Here is a 16,517-nt window from a genome sequence, read left to right as displayed (position 1 = left end):
TCACACCTCATCAGCACGGTGCTGCTGGGTGACAACGCTGGCAGTGCATTTCACCCACTCCTGCCTCTTGGTTTTCCATGCTACTGGCACCGCCGTATGCAAAGGGGCATTCTGGGAGCGCTGCTCCTGAGGCTAAGGAGGGTTCAGCTCAGAGTCTGCTGCTGCCAGAGGGTCAGAGGATGAGTTGCTGTTGAAAGCAGATCTGGGATTGGGCTTCCCATGACTGATTGAGGCTGCCCAACAACGAGGGGTCCTCAGGCTCTGGGCTGAGCCTCTCCAGTGCAGCTTCCTCCTGAACATCAGGTGCTGCCTGCCTAACCTGGTTTGGGAACTCACGGATCTGCCATGACAGCACTGCAAGAGAGGTAGAGCCAGCCTTGTCATTCCCACCTTGAGAGCAGAACACACCAGCCTCTCACGGTCCTGCTCTGAGCATAGGCCACCATGGAGTCCACAAGAGGGGAACAAACTGTTCAACTAGGGCTGCCTCCTCAGGGGGAGGCAGGGAGAGGATGCTGCACAACCGCCAGGCACAAGCACAGCTTATGCTCCAAGAGGACTGGATACGTCCAGTTCTGGTATAGTCCTTGGCCCAGGGCCCTGCCCCCAGACAGGCCTCTGCAACAGGACTGAGAAAGAGTCCAGAGCTGGGGTGAGACAGCAAAGCCAAACCAAGTGGTCATCCCAGGCAAGGGGCTGCTGGGTTGGAGGCACCCCAGAGTTCAGGCTGTCTCTGAGGAAGGTGCTCTGCCCCAGAGGGCAGTACTTCATCCGTAACCATGCCTCAGTCCCCGGGCATTCACCTATGAGCTCTAGCTGTGGTGCTCTGCTCCCAAACGAGCAGATGATGGGGGAGAGAATGAGGCAGAAGGACAGAACCAGGACCTGGAAACAGAAAGAAGATCAGCAAAGCCCTTAGCAAAGGACATGGATAGGCATCATGCAGTTGGCTGCAGTGAGTGCTGGAACCTTGCAACAGAGGGTGGCAGAGACACCATCTGTGTTAGGTGTGAGCAGATCAGCGATCTGCTTAACATGGTGGCCGAACTAAGGGAAGAAGTCAGTAGACTAAGATCCATAAGGGAATGCGAACAAGAACTAGATGTGTGGTATCAGGCACTGCAGACCCCTGTAGCAGAGGAAGGTGACCCAAGGAAGAAGGAGGAATGGATACATGTGCCTGTTAGAAGAGGCAAGGGAAAACCCTCACAGCCCGCCTCTTCTCTCCATTTACCCCTGTACAACAAGTATGGGGTACTGGAGGTTGAGAGTGAGGCAAACGAGAAGGTAGAAGAAGCACCATCTGGGGACTCACCTAAAGCAACTCAGTCTCCCCCTCGCATCAGAACCTCTACACTACAAAAAAAGAGGAAGGTTATTGTTATTGGTGACTCCCTTCTGAAGGGAACAGAGGGCCCCATATGTCGGCCGGATCCTTCCCACAGGGAAGTCTGCTGCCTCCCTGGGGCCCGGGTCAGAGACGTTACCAGAAGGCTGCCAAGTCTGGTACAGCCCTCTGACTACTATCCGTTAGTAGTTATTCAGGTGGGTAGCGATGAAGTCAACACTGGAAATTCAAAAACAATCAAAAAGGACTTTAAGACACTGGGGAAACTGGTTGAGGGATCAGGGGCACAGATAATTTTCTCGTCAGTACCCTTAGTCGCAGGTAGGAATGCCGAGAGGAATAAAAAAATATGCATAATTAACAAGTGGCTCAGAAACTGGTGCCACCAACAAAATTTTGGGTTTTTTAATCTTGGGGAACTTTATACGGCACCAGGTCTCCTAGCAACGGATGGAATACATCTTTCTCAGAGGGGGAAAAAGATACTGGCATGTGAGTTGGCAGGGCTTGTTGAAAGGGCTTTAAACTAGGCTCGAAGGGGGAAGGGGTTAAACACGAGTCCAGCAGAAATAAGCCTAAGGAGAGCCTTCAGCCTGCCATCTCACTTGAAGTGGGAGATGCTGTAAATACTGTAACAAAGGCATGGTCTTGCAGAGAGGGACCGAGATCCCCTGAGACAATAGGGGACAGAAGTGTATTTGGCACAAAACATGTTGGGAGATCAGTGGAGTGCCCCTCTAAGAAGGAGACACAGCCAGCAGACCGACTAAAGTGTCTCTACACCAATGCACGCAGCATGGGAAACAAACAGGAAGAGTTGGAAGCCATCCTGCTACAGGAAAGCTACGACATAGTAGCAATTACGGAAACTTGGTGGGACGAGTCCTACGACTGGAGTGTGGCCATTGGTGGCTACAAACTATTCAGAAGGGACAGGAGAGGAAGAAGGGGTGGAGGTGTTGCCCTCTATGTGAAGAAATGGCTAGAGTGTGAAGAGTTGTTGCTAAAGAATAGCCATGAGCAGGTAGAAAGCTTGTGGGTAGGAATTAGAGATCGGGACAACAAAGGGAACCTTGTGGTAGGAGTCTACTACAGGCCTCCTGACCAGGCAGAGCCTGTCGACGATGCCTTCTTACTCCAGCTGGAAGAGGCATCACGATCACAGGCTCTCATCCTGCTGGGTGACTTTAAACACCCTGACATCTGTTGGAAAAGCAACACGGCTGGCTGCAGGCACTCCAGGAAGCTTCTAGAGTGCCTAGACGACAACTTCTTGAGACAGGAAATCACCAGCCCTACTTGAGGAGAAGCATTGTTGGACCTGTTGGTCACAAATGCAAGTGAGGCCATCAGGGATATCAAAGTTGAAGGCAGTCTGGGCTGCAGTGATCATGCTCTAGTGCAGTTCACTCTCTTAAGAAGTTTGAAGCCCAAGAGGAACACCATCAGGATGCTAAATTTTAAGAAAGCGAATTTCCAACTCTTCAAGGAGTTAGTAAATAGGACCCCATGGGAAACTGCCCTTAGGGACAAGGGAGCGGAACAAAGCTGGCAGATCTTTAAGGATGCTCTCCATAGAGCACAAAAGATCTCAATCCCAACATGTAGGAAATTGGGTAAGGAAGGCAAGAAACCACCATGGTTGAGCCGGGACCTGCTGGTCAAACTAAGGGGCAAGATGGGGCTACACAGGAAATGGAAGAAGGGACAGGCAACCTGGGAAGAGTATAGGGATGTTTCCCGGCTGTGTAGGGATGAGGTCAGGGAGGCCAAGGCACAGCTAGAATTGGACTTGGCAAGGGACATAAAGAAAAACAAGAAAGGCTTCTACAAGTACATTAACCAGAAAAGGAAGGTTAAAGAAAATGTACCCCCCCTAATGAGCAGCAGTGGGGAACTTGTATCAACAGAGGAGGAGAAGGCGGAAGTTCTCAATAATTTTTTTGCCTCAGTCTTCACTGGCAACCCCTCTCCTCCTAGCTCTTGTATTGATGGCCCACAAGTTGAGGATCCAGGTGACAAAGTCCATCCCACTATAACTGAAGGCATGGTACGTGATCACCTAAGGAATCTAAAGACATACAAGTCCATGGGACCTGATGAAATCCATCCCAGAGTCCTGAAGGAACTGGCTGATGAAGTTGCAAAACCACTTTCCATGATATTCGAAAAGTCATGGCAGTCAGGTGAAGTCCCTGCAGACTGGAAGAAAGGAAACATCACACCCATTTTTAAAAAGGGTAGAAAGGAGGACCCTGGGAACTACCGACCTGTCAGCCTCACCTCTGTGCCTGGGAAGATCATGGAACAGATCCTTCTGGACGCCATGCTTGGGCACATGGAGGACAGGGGGATGATTCAGGACAGCCAACATGGCTTTACTAGGGGCAAGTCCTGCCTGACTAACCTAGTGGCCTTCTATGATAAAGTGACTAGGTCAGTAGACAAGGGGCGACCTATGGATGTGATCTATCTGGACTTCTGTAAGGCCTTTGACACAGTTCCTCACAACATTCTACTTGCCAAATTGGGGGGATACGGATTTGATGGGTGGACGGTTCGGTGGATAAGGAATTGGCTGAATGGTCGCACCCAGAGGGTGGTACTCAATGGCTTGAAGTCCAGATGGAGAGCAGTGACTAGTGGTGTCCCTCAAGGGTCCGTGCTGGGACCAGTACTGTTTAACATTTTTATCAAAGACATAGACAGAGGGATTGAGAGCACCATCAGCAAGTTTGCAGATGACACCAAGCTGTGTGGTGTTGTCGATACATCGGAGGGACGGGATGTCATTCAGAGGGACCTGGACAGGCTCGAGAGGTGGGCCCAGATGAACCTCATGAGGTTCAACAAAAGCAAGTGCAGGATTCTGCACCTGGGAAGAAACAATCCTCAGTATAAATACAGCCTGGGGGATGAGGTGTTAGAAAGCAGCCCTGAGGAAAGGGACTTGGGGGTGCTGATGGACGAGAAGCTGGACATGAGCAGGCAATGTGCTCTCGCAGCCCAGAAGGCCAATCACATCCTGGGCTGCATCAAGAGATGTGTTGCCAGCAGATCCAGAGAGGTGATTCTGCCACTTTACTCTGCTCTGGTGAGACCTCACCTGGAGTACTGTGTGCAGGTCTGGAGCCCTCAATATAGAAAGGACATGGACCTGATGGAGCGGGTCCAGAGGAGGGCCACCAAAATGATCAGGGGGCTGGAGCACCTCTCCTATGAGGACAGGCTGAGGGAGCTGGGGTTGTTTAGCTTGGAGAAAAGGAGGCTCCGGGGAGACCTCATAGCGGCCTTCCAGTACCTGAGGGGGGCCTACAGGAAGGCTGGGGAGGGTCTGTTTACAAAGGCCTGCAGCGACAGGACGAGGGGCAATGGTTTTAAGCTGGAGAAGGGGAGATTTAGATTGGATATTAGGAAAAAATTCTTTACCGTGAGGGTGGTGGAACACTGGAACAGGTTGCCCAGGGAGGTGGTTGAAGCCCCTTCCCTTGAGATATTCAAGGTGAAGCTCGACGAGGCCCTGGGCAACCTGGTCTAGTAGGAGGTGTCCCTGCTGACTGCGGGGAGGTCGGACTAGATGACCTTTGGAGGTCCCTTCCGGCCTGGACCAATCTATGAATCTATGAATCACTGGCTGCAATAAACGCCTCTCTCCCAGACTTACGGGGACAGCAGAGACCCCTTAACAGACAGTGGGGCTGAAGCCACTCACCATGATGTAAATGCTTGCTTTGGTAGTTTTGGTGGCGGACTGTCTCACCAAGGCCTGCAGTTTCCACAGCTGCTCAAGCAGTGACCTGCAGGAGAGCAGGCAATGCAGGTTAACGTAGCGGCTGAACCAAAAGCTGCACTCCCCTCCTGCACCTTTGCAGCCAGGGACAGACCACAATCCCAAGAAGAGGAACAACCTTCCCCACCACATCTCCTGCCATGTCCAACAATGAGAACTCACATGTTCTGCTTCTGCAGCAGCTGCACCTTCTTCTGCAGCTCATGGTTCCGAGCCGTGCAGGCTGCCACCCTTCCCAGGAAAGATGAACAGCATGGGGGAAAACCAGAGAGATTTTGTTAGTCAACAGCAGGGACTTCACCAGAGTCTCTCCCTTGGCAGCTACAAGTGCTCCTGGGGTCTACCTGGCACCAGCTGGAACAAAGCCCAGAGAATGACATCTCACACCAGGTTTGGGGAGGGATAAGCCCTGCCCAGTCCCACAGAGAAGCGCCAGATTAATCCCTAAGGATGCTCACTCCTAGCAGCACACCAGCCCTGCAGATCAGCATCACCAGGCTGTATTACAAACTAGCCTAACCTGGAGAACACACTGGACCTGGCAGGCCAGTACCTGGCTCAAATGGAGCAAGCTCTGGGCCATCTCCAAGCCTAAGAGAGCAGGGCAGTATATGCCCTGAGCTTCTGAGCCTCTTGAGAAGACCACAGGGGTCAGCCTCACTTTCTGCCCAGGGCAGCAAGACCCCAGCAGCAGCACAGCACAGCTGCTGCATGCCCATACCTGTTTTCCTGGCCGTCCACGTAGATCTTCCTGCAACCACTATCCTGGGCTGACTGCTTGTTCCAGATCTTCCAATGCACTTTCTTTAGAAGCTGCTCTTCAGCCTGAAAGGGCCATTTCTCATTAGCAGCCACCCCAGGGCATTGACAATCCAGCCCTTGAAAATCCTGCATACATCTCAGCGCTCAGCCCTGCTTAGAAAATCAGCAACCCATGTGCTTTTGTCCTCTGTCCCTATCACATCACTGAATGAACTGCATGAGCTGCAAGGCAAACTCTGGCCTGCTGAGGCCAGCAGCTTCCCCAATGTAGCAGAAGAGTGAGGCACACCTAAGGGAGATGGAAAGCATGCAGCTCACAAGACATGAGGCAAGTGGGAAGATAGTTACACTTGTGGTGTAACTGCCTCCTGCAAGCAGTCGCAAGTGGTGAGACTGATGGCAGCCAGGTCTTGCTGCTCTTTGTATCTACCTGACAAGCAAAGCAGAGGCTGCTGTGCACATGGACACCCCCCAGGCCTCAAAGGGAAGAGGATATGCCCTGAGCTTCTGAGCCTCTTGAGAAGACCACAGGGGTCAGCCTCACTTTCTGCCCAGGGTGGCAAGACCCCAGCAGCAGCACAGCACAGCTGCTGCCCTGCTGCATGCTGCCCTGAACGCAGCACCTGGGTAACTAATGCTCTCACCAAGGCACCATCCTACATTTTCAACCCCTACTCTGGGTGAAGGGTTTGAGTGGTCCAAGTCTGTTTGGGAGTGACAGGCTGTAGCGAGGACTCACTTTGGTCAGTGGCAGACAGGTTGGTAATGAAACACCTTCTTTCTCCAGGAGCTGCCTCTTCTCCTCTGTCAGGATCAGCTCTGGGAAGTCAGACTAGAAAACAGCAAAAATATGCATGCTGAGAATGCAAAGTAAAGGGAGTCCACCCCAGGGCAGAGAGGGTATGCAGAAAGCCTACAGAACCAGGATCAGCTTTCCCAAAGTAGCATCACACTTTCCTCTGAGGAGCCAAGCCAGGAGAAAAGGGGAAATGTGAGCAGAAGCAAAGGCTGGGGCCTGCGGCGATGATTAATCAGGATGCAATTGTATGCAATAAGCAGATGCAGAAGCAGAAGCAAAAGCAGAAGCACCACACAAGAAGCACTTTATTCACGTACACAAAGCTATATATATATAGAGCTAGTTTCTGAGCTGTTTTGCCAAACAGGGTGAGCACTCTCATTCTCACAGTATGCAACTGTCTTCAGCCACATCTCTCTACACACACTCCTCCAGGCGCTTTTCCAGCCTGACCTTCACAGACACACACAATGGTTTTCTCTTCTGTCCAGCCAGCTCGAAACAATCTTGTTCTTAAAGCGATATAGTCTTATTTCTGATCAAGTTTTGCTTGCTCTGCGACATGCTCAGAAGGGCTCCAAAATCAGTCTTAATCGATCTTCCAGATATTCTGCATAGCCCCAACAATGCATGGGGTCCCAGGGGCACCAGTGGGTCCCTGCCCAGGTGGGGACAGGCTGGGCTGGCTCTGGGGCTGGTTTCTCACTCTCCTCCTCCTGGCCAGGTCGTGTGGCCCCAATAGGGGCCCACACACTTCCTAAGGCATGACAGTCAGTACCTGCACAGTGGCTCTGGGCACAAGATGAGGTCCGGCGTCCACAGCAACAGTAATGGGGAAACTGGAGCTCTGTTCCAGCACCTCACTTGTGCCTTCCAAACCCATTCATGTCTCTGGGGAAGGAAAGAAGAGTCAAGCTCCAGGCCTCAGTGAGGCAGCACTCAACCAGCTTTGAGCAGCACAAAACCACAATTTTATGGCAGCAGAAAGCCACCAAACTTGGCTTTCTCCATCGCTGCCTGGCACCTCCCCAGAAACCCCTATGTGGGACTGTTCTGCCTGTAGCCAGGACAGAAAGAGCCCACACACATCACTTACCAAGGTCAATGGAAACATCTGCCATTTTAGACCTCACATTTTCAAGCACAGGCCAATCCCAATGGAGGGAACAGTTGTGATCAAACTGCACAATGTCTGACCTCTGAGGGTTGCTGGCAAAGTCACTGCCAGGGCTATGGAACAGATTCTGATCCTCAGAAATGCTGCTGTCGCTGTCAGCAGGTGAATAACCCTGCAGCATGCCTGGTTCATCTTCAAAGGGGCTCAGTAAGGAGCTGATGAAGTCATCCATCTCCTTGTTCAGGAGCTGCAGAGAAAAAGCTTTTAATAAGCAGGGAACCAAACCTCCCCACGACCCTGCAGCAATTCCTCTTGAAGAACTCACCTCAGGCTCTAGCAGGCCCCAGTCTTTCAGCAGACCCTTTTCCTCCCCCGGGATTTCAGGGCAGGGAGCATCATCCTTCATGAGGAAGTCAAGTAGGTCCTCATCTGCCAGGGCAGCCAGTTCCTCTAGGCAGAACATCTGAGCAAGACACCCAAAGGGAGCACAAGCCCCAGGGGAGACACCAGCACTCCCTTGGGATGCCACTCAGCCCCTACTGACAAAGTCTCTCCATGCAATGGCAACAGCTGCCAGCAGCCACAGCCTGCAGCCAGCGAGTCCCAGCAGGGCAGCACAACCGGAGGTCTGACAGCACAGCCTCACGCAGGAGGGAAGGCCGAGGCCTCAGGCGCCCCACCGGCAGGTTGTCAGCAGTAGACCACGCCACAGCTGCGAGCTCCCCTAGCCGCCAGCCCCAACTCCCCGTAGGGCCCCCTAGCCCGGGTGGGGGGAGGGGAGAATGGCGGTCCCAGCCCGTCCCGTCCCCCACCTCAGCGCGACACCATCCAACCACACCGCTTCCAACACACCACCAGTAACTTCACCCGCCTTCTAGCAGGCCGCGCGCGCTCGGCGACCGTATCCCTCCCACGGGCGACGCGGCGTCATCAGCGCCTATTGGTCGACGGCGCGTGGGCGGTAGGAGTGCGCGGCAGCCGGGGTGGGGGCTACGTCCAGGGTACCCGGGCCCCGATTATGTGGCGGCCTGGGCTGTGCAGGGTAAGGGCTCAGAGGTGTGAGCAGCGGACGGAGCACGGCCCCGGGATGCGGACGCCGTGCCGCATGTAGTCCTGGCCATAGGACCAGGATGTGGGGGGACTAGGCAGAGCGCAGCTACGGGATGCCGTGCCGTGCTAAACCGTGCCGCCCGGCGCATGCGCGATGGGGGGCAGTGGGGCAGGAAGCGGGCGGGGCCGCCCCGCTCCGTACATCCTCGGTGGGGCTGCTGCGCTGCTTCTGCCCGCGCACAGGTATGGGGACGGGGGGGCATGGGGTCCCAGTAACCGGCAGCAACCTGGCTTTTGTGGGATGTCGTAAGCGGATGTCCTGGGAGAAGCTCCCTGCTTATAGGGGGGTAAGGGGAAGCAGCGTCTTGGTTACCGGGGCTGAGCCCTCTGTACTCCTACTGGGGTGCCTTCCTGAGAAGGAGAGGCTGCAGTCATCCCAGAGGCTTTTGAGAGGACGGTCATACCTTAGCCTGGGTTTGGGGCGTGCCCTATCGCCCCCAGGGCTGGTGGCACCCTCCTGCTGGGCACCTGCCAATGTTGGTGACCCTGGAGCGGTGCAGGCAGGCATGGCTGGGCTGGGCCTGGCCTTGACTCTGTTAATCCCGGCCCTGTCCTTGTCCTGCCCCAAAATAGTTACCACAGGCCTTGGCCTGAAGTCAAAGCTTACCAGGCCCTGGTTGGCATCCCTGCATCAGGGGTCCCCGGGGACCAAGCAGGAGAGGCCTGGGTGTGGCCACAGGCCCTCAAACCAGGAGGATGAGTTTTGGCACTGTTTGGTTAAGGCGGTGAAGCTTTCCTGCTGCTCACCATGCCTGTATGCAGGGGGAAGTGAGTGGGAAGGGTGTCTCTGGCCCACAGCACATTTTTGGGTGGTGATGCCAGAGGACACGTTCCCCGCAGCCACGATACAGCCAGGGGAGGTAATCCCAGCAGCTCCCGATGATCATCCTGGCACAGAAGGCTAGTTGTGGTCCCCCCTGGGACAGGGCACTGGGGTGGGTGCTGTGAAACGGGACTGACCCCCAATGGGGAAAAGCACAGGTCCCCATCATGCCCTGGCTGGAGCAGCTAACCGGGCAAGGGGAACCCTGCCACATGCTCTGCCTTTTCCCTGCCCAGCCTTGCTCTATGATAGCTCCTGTCTATACCCCTGCAAGCTCCCCGGCCCTTTGAATCTGCTGGCAGGATGTCTACATGCTTCTGCCATGGCTTCATTGCTGGCTGTTAGACCCATATTTGGTAGCAATAATTGTTTACTCCTTTCTCCTCTGTCCCTGTGCCTCACTGCTGAGAAGGGGAGGTATTTTAGGGGATCTTGGGAGTTTATTACAGACCCTCAAACCAGGTCGTAGAAATCGATGAAATATTCTATCAGCAACTGGCAGAGCTCTCGCAATCACTCGCCCTTGTTCTCGTGGGGGACTTCAACTTCCCAGATGTCTGCTGGAAATATAACACAGCAGAGAGGGAACAGTCCCGGAGGTTCCTAGAGTGTGTGGAAGACAACTTCCTAACACAGCTGGTGAAGGAGCCAACCAGGGAAAGCGCCCTACTGGACCTGCTGCTTGTTAACAGAGAAGGTCTTGTGGGGGATGTAAAGGTTGAAGGTCGCCTTGGGCAGAGTGATCATGAAATCATATAGTTTTCAATTCTTGCTGAAGCAAGGCAGGGAGCCAGCAGAACTGCCACCTTGGACTTCCGAAAGGCAGACTTTGGCCTGTTTAGGAGCATGGTTGAGAGTGTCCCTTGGGAGACAGTCCTGAAGGGCAAAGGTGCCCAGGAAGGCTGGTCATACTTCAAGGAGGAACTCTCAAAAGCGCAGGAGAAGGCCATCCCCAGGTCCCATAAAATGAGCCGACAGGGAAGAAGACCAGCCTGGCTAAATAGAGGGCTTTGGCTGGACCTCAGGGAGAAAAGGAAAGTCTACGATCTCTGGAAAAGGGGGTTGGTTACTTATGAGCAATATCAAGGTGTAGTGAAGATATGCAGGGGAAAAATTAGAAGGGCAAAAGCCCAAGCAGAACTTAACTTGGCTACCACAGTTAAAGATAACAAGAAGAGGTTCTTTCAGTATATCAATAAAAAAAGGAAGGCTAGGGAAAATGTAGGCCCACTGAAGAATGAGGTGGGTGCCTTGGTGGTGGAAGACACAGAGAAGGCGGAGTTGCTGAACGCCTTCTTTGCTTCGGTCTTCACTGCCAAAGCTGCCCCGCATGAATCCCAGCCCCTGGAGACAAGGGGGAAGGTCTGGAGAGAGAAAGACTTTCCCTCTGTTGGGGAGGACTGGGTTAGAGACCACTTGGCCAAACTAGACATCCATAAGTCCATGGGCCCTGAAGGGATGCACCCATGAGTGCTGAGAGAACTGGCAGATGTTATTGCTGGGCCACTCTCCATCATCTTTGAAAGGTCATGGAGAACAGGAGAGGTGCCTGAGGACTGGAGAAAGGCAAACATCACTCCAGTCTACAAAAAGGGCAAGAAGGAGGACCCAGGGAACTATGGGCTGATTAGTCTCACCTCTGTTCCTGGGAAAATAATGGAGCGACTCGTTCTAGATGTCATCTCCAAACACATTCAAGATCAAGAAGTTATTGGAAGTGGTCAACACGGATTTACCAAGGGTAAATCATGCTTGACCAATCTGATAGCCTTCTATGATGTTATAACTGGATGGCTGGATGAGGGGAGAGCAGCAGATGTCATCTACCTTGACTTCAGCAAGGCTTTTGACACTGTCTCCCATAACATCCTCATTAGAAAATTAAGGAAGTGTGGGCTAGACGAGGGGGCGGTGAGGTGGACTGAGAGCTGGCTGTGTGACAGGACTCAGAGGGTTGTAATTAATGGAGCAGGGTCAAGTTGGAGGCCTGTAACCAGCGGTGTCCCCCAGGGGTCAATACTCAGCCCAGTCCTGTTCAACATATTCATCAATGACCTGGACAAGGGGACCGAGTGTATCCTCAGCAAGTTTGCTGATGGAGAAGGATCTGGGAGTCCTGGTGGATAGCAAACTTTCCATGAGCCAGCAATGTGCCCTTGTCACCAAGAGGGCCAATGGGATCCTGGGCTGCGTAGGGAAGAGTGTGGCCAGTAGGTGGAGGGAGGTCATTCTCCCCCTCTGCTCTGCACTGGTGAGGCCACAACTGGAATACTGCATCCAGTTCTGGGCTCCCCAGTTCAAGGGAGACAGGGAACTACTGGAGAGAGTCCAGCATAGGGCAACAAAGATGATTGAGGGATTGGAGCACCTCCCTTATGAGGAAAGGCTGAGAGAGCTGGGGCTCTTTAGCCTGGAGAAGAGAAGGCTGAGGGGAGACCTTATCTATGTTTACAAGTACCTAAAGGGTGGGTTGAAGGATGATGGAGCCGGACTCAGTCCCGGGGTAACGGGCACAAGTTGGAACATAGGAAGCTCCATTTAAATACGAGGAGAAACTTCTTTACGGTGAGGGTGCCAGAGCCCTGGAACAGGCTGCCCAGGGAGGTTGTGGGGTCCCCTTTCTCAGGAGATTTTCAAGACCTGCCTGGATGCAGTCCCGAGTAATGTGCTCTAGGCAATCCTGCTTTATAAGGGGAGTTGGACTAGATGATCTCTAGAGGTCCCTTCCAACTCTGAAAATTCTGTGATTCCGTGATCTCTAGCTTTTCTGGAGCTCGCGGGTTGCCCGGTAAAGGGTCTGAACTCCACCCACCCCCCTCCTGCAGACCATGGGGTCAAACCCCTCAAGTGCTAAATGAGCAGCCGCTGCTGCACAGCATACATGATGGTGTGTGGTGAGCACCAGCCAAGTGCGTGGCTTGCTCATTGAATGGCAGCACCAGGAGCACGGTGCATCCTGAAGTGGCATGTCCTGGCAGGTTTGGGAAAGGGGAGCAGGTAGGCTGGGGAACAGGGACCTATGGGGTGCCTTCCTTTTCCCTGGCTGAGCACACTGTCCTCCTGCCCTTGCTTGCCCCTGTGCCTGCCTTGGTGGTGGGCAGCCTGGGGTGTGCTGCTGTTTGTGCCCCCTCCCTTTGGAGGGCAGGGGATGGCCGGCAGGAGCGGACAGGCCTGGGGATGCATGAGAAACACCAGCAGTTAATAGCCAGAGCTGCTTCACCCCAGTGTGGGTGAGCTTGTGAGCTGTCTGCACCTGTGGCTGTGATCCCCCAGTCCCGCCGCCCGTCCCCTGCCCATTTCCCACACTGAGCAGGGCTGCCCTCCCTGCAGGGGCAAGAGGATGCTCCTGCCTCAGCTGCGGGTAATAGCTGGGTGGTAGAGGTGCCATGGAGTGGCTCGCCAGCCACTTACGTCCCCCAGGAGCAAGCTTGGCTCCGGCTGGAAGAAACCATCTCACCATCCAATGTGGCCATGCAGCCGGGAAAGAGGAAGCGGGCTGAATCGGCTCAGCAGCATGCAGCATTGTCACCAGCCAGGGCTGCTGGCTCAGCTTTCCCATCAGTGTGAGGCTGAGCCACCCATGTCCCCAGTGCCTGCCGTGGCTGTGTATACTGGTCCCATACTGGAGAACCTGTCCAGAGCTGGATCCAGCTTCTTACTGGGTTAATTTTTGACCTGGTTCCTTCTGCTGTTGTGCAAACGCTGGCGTGCAGGCAGAGCTGCTGCTGGCAGGCATGGTGGCCTGGGACCTGCCTGGCTGTGCCAGCAGCCATGCTGGCCAGGTGGGCAGCCCCGTGCCTTTGGAAAGACCCAGCAGTGGGCTGGTTTGCAGCTGATAAAACATCCTGCAGCCAGCTCCCAGCACTGCTTCACTCCTAGCCCAGGGGTGGTCCAGAGTGGGGCCTTTCCCAAATGAAATTTGGCATTGCTGTAAAACCAACCAACCAACTAAAATTCAAAAAAAACCCCCACAAAAAAACCCAACACCCCAAACCTCATCCAGAACCTCTCTTTGAAAGGGCATGTTAGAAATGGCAAAATTGTTGTGTTTGAAGACTTGTGGCTTGTTCTGGAAATTTGCTGTGAGTGTGCCAGCAGGCTGCTTTGATACTATTGATTTTTTTTTAATTTTTTTTTTTTTTAAGATATAAACCCTCTGTAACCGTTCATGTAGTGCTAAATTCAGCCAATACAAATATAGCAGTTACATCATGTGATGGAAAACTCGCTCTCAGTGATCCCAGCATTGTCGCAGTGGTTCCTCGGGCTGGCACGGTGCTGACTCCCCACAGCTGTCCCTCCCTGCTTGTGCTGCCCTGCCTTTAAGCAGAGCCCCAAGCCAGGAGATTTCCACCACCGCAATGGTTTTGCTTACCTAGTGCGGGGTGAGATGGAGGCAGCTGGGACAGCTCCTGAGGGGGTTGGACCCCACCAAGAACAACCCCCCCCCTCCATTTTGGGATCGGTACAGGAGCATGCTCGTGGCTCAAAGGGTTGCACACAGCTTGCCATAAAATGCAGAAATGCCTTAATCTGGTTGCCAGCTGGCTGGCTCGCTGCTCTGGTGCCTTATCTGCTTTTGCATACTGACAACCAATTGCGAATGGGTTTGCTTACTCTGGAGGCAAGCCAGTGCAGAAATTTGGTGTGTGTTCATTGAGACTTGGTTTGTTTGGGTGTTTTGGTTTGATTTGTTTTTTTTTCTTTCCAGAGGGACAGCTTGAATTTCACTGTCCTTTTCCTTTATTTTTCTGGATTGCAGCATCAGGCTCTCATGCTGTTCTGTCCCTTATGTCTAGTCCGGCTTTTCCTTCCCCACGTGGTAGCCGGAGGGGAGAGGTCTGCAGGGGCTGAGCCCTACGTTGGTGCCCTCTTGCAGGAGGAGGTGTGCAGGCAGATTTGCAAACCTCATGTGATTAATCACCATGTTTGCTGACAAATCTCTCCAGGGTTTCAGGAGGTGTACTTCTTACACAACAGACAGCATTTCTGCTTTAGACATTGATGTCAGCAAAGTTCAACTGCTGGAGCCTGAACTGTTTCTGTAGAATATGGGAATTAAAATGAACCATCTATCTCTCTTTCCTCTGAGGGTTTGCTTGATGTTGTAAGCACCTTCCCTTCTAAGCTGTGTCATTTTTGTAAGAGCTCAAGAGTAGGAAGACTTGAGCAGTCATCCTCCTGTGCGGTCTTGGAAAGTGTGGTAGCCCCTGTGAAGGGCACGCTAAGGGGTGCCTCCGGTACAGTACCTGATTTTGGGTGGCTCTGGGAGGGCAAGAGGAGGCTGCAGACACTTGTCCTGGTGGTGGCATGTTCTTTTCCTGCAGAGGGACAGAGAGCGGCTTTATGCTCAACTTGAGAATATTTTTAGATATAGAGAAGATGTTGAGTACTGGTGTTACCAAAGGCAGGGCTATAACCATATGCTAACTAAAATTAGTTAATTACTGGGCTGCTTACTGTGTGAGAAAATAGTTGGTCACCGAGCTGATAGTGCTAAGGATGGGATAACAAGAAGTAGTTAATCACTTCAAGGTTCTCTCATATGTCCAAGTATGCACTCCTATACCAATTAGGACAGAGCTGTGGCTACTTCAAAGGACATCCTTATCATCCTCAAGAAGTTGGCAAACTTGCAGTAAACTTACTGTCCTGAGATGGCTCAATACCTTAAAAGGATGATGTGAGGAAGGGTATCCCTACCCAAACAACCACTGAGGAGCTCACACCTGTGCAGAAGTGTTTTGCAGAAGCTGCAAAATTTCATACGCATGTGCAAAAGGGCTATTCGGCCATCCTAATGAATATTTAAGCCTAGGTGGAGTTATGTATTAGGTAGGCGGAATAATGAGAATCTTTTGTGTATAAATAATGGATGAATGTCCCTGGTAAGGTGTGCTAGATTTGTGGATTTCCACCTAGCACCCAATGTCAAATAAAGCATTATCTCCTCTCTAAACTACTTCTGGTTTCAAGAGCTTTTGTTTCAGGTAACACTGGCCTGGTGACCGCAGCAGGCTGCCCTGTGTATGAAATATTCAAAAAGCCCTTTCTATGGCAGGGTGTTCCTCGTCCCTGCGGTTCTTTGGTGCTTTTGGGTGAACAGCAATGACACATGCGGACGCCTCCACTGCTTCCTTCCCACTGCCAGCAAGCTCCCTTGCTCTGGACCCAAAATGCATTTCATTCCTCATCAGCAGAGCCAGTGGGGGCTGCAGGCTTCTGCAGAAATATTGCCGAACAGCTCAGGAATGCGGAACTGGAGCGGCTCCATGTGCTGGTAGAGGCAGCAAGCTCGGCTTTGTGGCTCTGCAGGAGCAGGATCCCTGCCCTCCACCTCTCCTTGCTCTGACTCACTCCTGCCCAAAATTGGATGCAGGAACTTTTTATCCATCACAGGTCCTGCCCGTAGCCTGCTTGGGTCTGCAGTTGGAAGCAGCCCACACCAGTGTACCCCCTTCCGCAGGAGACTGAAGCTGGCAGTGCCAGGCAGGAATGCACAGGAGGTCAGGAGTTGGGAAGAGGAGTGGGAGCATGGCGACATCTGCGAGTTGCAAATTCCTCATAGATGAAAGGAAATGCCTTCTCGTGCAGTGCCTGGCTGGCCCATGGGACACGATCTGGCAGGTCACAGCTTTTGGTTTTGGAGAGGGACTGGATGTTTATGTGGATGCGGGGCTATAAAGGTGTTGGAAGGAATGTTGCATTTCCTGCTTCTGAGTGTGAGCCAGCCTGCTTATAAAAAAAAAAAAAAGGCAGGCAAGGGGA

At 53.0% G+C, this 16,517-nt stretch overlaps 1 pseudogene; it reads right to left on the bottom strand.

The window, feature by feature from the left end:
• Window positions 1-8,691, bottom strand: LOC141476705 (cyclic AMP-responsive element-binding protein 3-like; annotated as a pseudogene).
• Window positions 8,692-16,517: the final 7,826 nt, after the last annotated feature.

This window comes from Numenius arquata, chromosome W (genome assembly GCF_964106895.1).
Source record: "Numenius arquata chromosome W, bNumArq3.hap1.1, whole genome shotgun sequence".
Taxonomy (NCBI): Eukaryota; Metazoa; Chordata; class Aves; order Charadriiformes; family Scolopacidae; genus Numenius; species Numenius arquata.
The sequence above is the reverse complement of the archived record's forward strand: the minus strand, read 5'-3'. Positions and strand labels throughout refer to the sequence as shown.